This window comes from Schistocerca piceifrons, chromosome 2, assembly GCF_021461385.2.
Source record: "Schistocerca piceifrons isolate TAMUIC-IGC-003096 chromosome 2, iqSchPice1.1, whole genome shotgun sequence".
NCBI lineage: Eukaryota > Metazoa > Arthropoda > Insecta > Orthoptera > Acrididae > Schistocerca > Schistocerca piceifrons.
The window spans coordinates 313568844-313573067 of record NC_060139.1 but is presented as its reverse complement, the minus strand read 5'-3'; positions in this window follow the sequence as shown (position 1 = coordinate 313573067).

Below are 4224 nucleotides of genomic sequence, written 5' to 3'. Positions count from 1 at the left end.
TTCTTCAATTTCACTCAGCAACACTATATCATCTGCATAAGCCAGGAGTTTTACTTCACTGTGTTCGAATCAGAGACCATTGTAGAGATGTAAATTACTCTCCCGAACCATTTTCTCCAATGCAAGGTTGAAGAGGACACATGAAAGAGCATCTCCCCGTCATAAGCCAGTTTTAATTGGAAGGTGGGGGATATGGATCCTCTGAACTTCACTGCTGCCTGGGAGCCATCCATGCACAGTTGTATCATCCTAATGATTTTACTGGGTATACTAAATTCTCGTAATGTGTTGTAGAGGCTGCTTCTGTGGATGCTGCTGTAGGCCCACTGTAAGTCAATGAAGAGACAGTGGAAGTTTTTGTTATATTATCAGTTGTGGAACGGTCTGTTCGTATTTCACATAAGCTTTTGGCTAAAGCCTTTGTCAGAAAAAGGAAGAGAGACACACACCATACATTCACAAAAACAATCACACCTCACGCACACATGACCGGCAACCAGGAGTTTGTGGTCATGTGTGCATGAGGTGTGGTTGCTTGTGTGAATGAATGGTGTGTGTTTCTTATTCTTTTTCTGAGGAATGCTGTGACCGAAAGTTTGTGTGTATGCATGTCTCCAACTTAACATGTTGTCTTTATGGTATATTATTGAATCTTTTTCCTGAGCATGACCTTTTAAAAACTGCTCAGATTGGCTTTCATAAATGTTTGCCTCCATAGTTTTGGTAGGCATGATGATGATGTGTTCAGTCCAGAGGTTGGTTTGACCCAGCTTTCCTTGCTAGTCTGTTCTGTTAAAGCCTTTCCATCTAATTACTGTAACTCATATTGAATTGGACCTGCTTAATGTACTCAAGCCTTGGCCAATCTCTACAATCATCATCCCCCCCAACTCTCTCTCTCTCTCTCTCTCTCGTTTCCCCCTTTCCATTACCAAATAGACTATTCCTTGATGCCTCATTATGTGATGTATTAACTCATCGCTTAGTGAAGTTGTGCCATTTTTTCCCTCCCCAATTCAATGTAGAACCTCTTTGTTAGTTACCTGATCTACTCTTGGAGGACTAAAGAAGAAACAATTACCCTGTTGGCATTTTCTGCCATTTTGCTAAGACTTCTAATTCTATAGTTCCTAGATTCTACAATGGAAACTAACTGCTGTATCATTACAATCAGTCTCCATGTATTATGGGCACCTTTCAGGAACCAATGATACCTCAAATTGCAGAAGACTGCAACTCAATTGGATTAATCCTTGCTAACAGAAACAGGGTGCAAAATGTCACGTACTACCTGAAGTTGTTTTTATGGAGATGGTTTCTAAATTTACACCCGTGTGTGTGTGTGTGTGTGTGTGTGTGTGTGTGTGTGTGTGTTTTAGAGAGAGAGAGCCCCCTACCAACATTCCAACATTGTAACTATAGGACTTGAAGACATTTGGTAAAGGAGCATCATGGATAGGACACACAAAAAACAGTCTTGTTAAATTTAATTGAGATTTAGTATCAGACCTGATATCCAACACACAAACATATAATGAGAGCATGTTTGTGCATGAAATGTCTCAAGTGTGGTGGTGGTGGTGGCTGTGGCAGTGGCATGAATAAGTGGAAATATTGTTTTTTCGTACTGGACAGTTTGAATATAAGATTCATTTTTTGCCAATTGTGTTCTATAAATCCCGTATTTTATTCATGATGTTTTGCAGATCTTGTCAAGAAGAAAAGCCTGCATGGATATGCAACGAGTCAAGGTATACCTTAAAAAATAACTGCTACTTAGAAAAACACTGCTGAATCCTCACCTTTATTACGAGGGTAATCCCAAAAGTAAGGTCTCCTATTTTTTTATAAGTACATAGACGTGTTTATTTCTAAAATGATTTATATCAGTTTACAGCTTGAACATTTAACTATTTTTCGACATAATCACCATTTGTGTTGTTGCATTTTTGTAGACACTGTGGCAGTTTTTGTATGCCCATGTCATACCAGCTCGCTGCCATGCTATTCAGAAAGTTATGAATCTCTTCTTGCACCTCGTCGTCGGAACTGAATCGCTGGGAACACAATTAACGCTGACAGGTACTGTGAGACTCTGGAAAAACTTAAACGGTCAATTCAGAACCGGAGAAGAGGAATGTTGAGCAGGGGCGTACACATTCTCCATGACAATGCTCGCCCACACATCGCTCAGCAAACCGTTGCTCTCCTGCAACAGTTTCAGTTGAACATAATCACTCACCCACCCTATAGTCCTGACTTGGCACCCAGTGACTATCACCTGTTCCCTAGGTTAAAAGAACATTTGGTCGGAAAGCGATTCAGCTCCAATGCCGAGGTGAAAGAAGAGGTTCATAACTTTCTGAACAGCATTGCAGCGAGCTGGTATGAGATGGGCATACAAAAACTGCCACAGCGTCTACAAAAATGCATTGACAGAAATGGTGATTATGTTGAAAAATAGCTAAATGTTCCAGCTGTAAACTGATGTAAACCATTGTAGAAATAAACAGGTCTATGTACGTATAAAAAAAAATAGGAGACCTTACTTTTGGGATTACCCTCGTATATAGCTGCTATTAGTAGCTTAACAGTTTCTTGATTACAATAATTTCGAAGAAAATATTTTCCTAAGTTTGGAAATACTTAATTTTATCTGCAGTACATTACTATATGTCATGCTGCTATTTGCCGTAAAGGTAACAGAAGTATTCAGTCCCTAAATCTAGATATTCACATAATTTGTAGAAAGATTAGCTAATGGGATAAGTGTTTAATTTTCTTTTGAATTTGTAGAGATTCCCAAAATCTTATCTGATAAAAAACTAAAATTAAACTTTCAAACATACCCTCAAAACTGTATGATTTTGACTAGTCATTGTGTTATCCTCTTCCAAGGACATCATTTGCAACAATATGAACAACCATGGGATCAGCACACCACTTTCTTAGCCACTGTCTGCTTTTTGAACCTTGGAGCTGCTACTTTCATCTCAGTAGCTCCTCAATTGGCGTCAAGAGGTTGAGTGAACCCTGTTCCAGGCTTCTCATCAGGAAAAAATTCCCAGCAGCACCAACAAACACAGTGGCATCTTCTGCATGATACTCAAACATGTTGACTGCTCAGCTATAGAAGCAGACATTGATAACTGTTGGATTTAGGATGCTCTGTCTATTTTTACTCTGACAGGCTTGCATTGATATTATTACAGTAGCCTCAAGTTTACCACTTCCTTCTATAGCTGGTGAATCAATGCATATATTTCTTAAGTATGCTTACTTATTTATTCATTCATCACACTTGCGGCCAGTTACCTAGAAAGCTAATCGGGCCATACAATTAACATTTTTGTGTGTGATAAAAATTGTGTATAACAATTATTTATACCCAGTACTCACAAACATTATGAAAAAAGAAAAACTGTAATACTACATCCACACTACAGAAAACCTAATATTGCAACAGACTGCAGTGGCAGGAGGGGAGGGGAGGGGAGGGGAGGGTCATGCATCCAGCCAACTTCACAAGGCAATATAAGTACCTCCAAAACACGCAACAACATACCAAGCACCTGGCGCTTGGGAGGGAACTATGACTGGATGGCAGCTGATCCTTACCACTCGACATGCTCAACGTCAGTCCCAAAGTAGTTTTATTTGGAGTATGCAGTACTACTACTAATTCCTTAAACCAGTTACCCAGCTAGTAATAATACTGTTGTAACTATAGATCCTGTGAATAAACTCAGTGCACTTCTGCATTTGTTCATTCAATAAGGTACAGCTAAGCTGCAGACTGGAGCACCCTTAAATTACCCCTGCTAGGGTGTAGGGCAGGACGTCAATGGCATGTCCACTGTATGTGTGGTTCACTGTAACTGCATAACATTGTTCCATGGATCATCTTGCACAATAGATTGTAACGATGTGGATCGAGTTAATTTATATTCACATCGCAAATTAATTTCTGCTTGTGGTTACAATGGGAACATTTCTAAGTGTCTGAAAATATATATTCAGGTGTGAATTAGTATCCCTATGCACTACCTTTCGCACATTACGGCAACAGAAATTCTTCTATGGAATAGAACGAGTTGTCAAGGAGAAACTTTCTCAGACATTTTATATCACTGGGTAAGTGATCAAAAATTTCTGTTTCAGCATTGGGCAAACCTTTTTGTGCTAAAGACAACATTAATGTGGAACAATGAATGCCATGTTTTC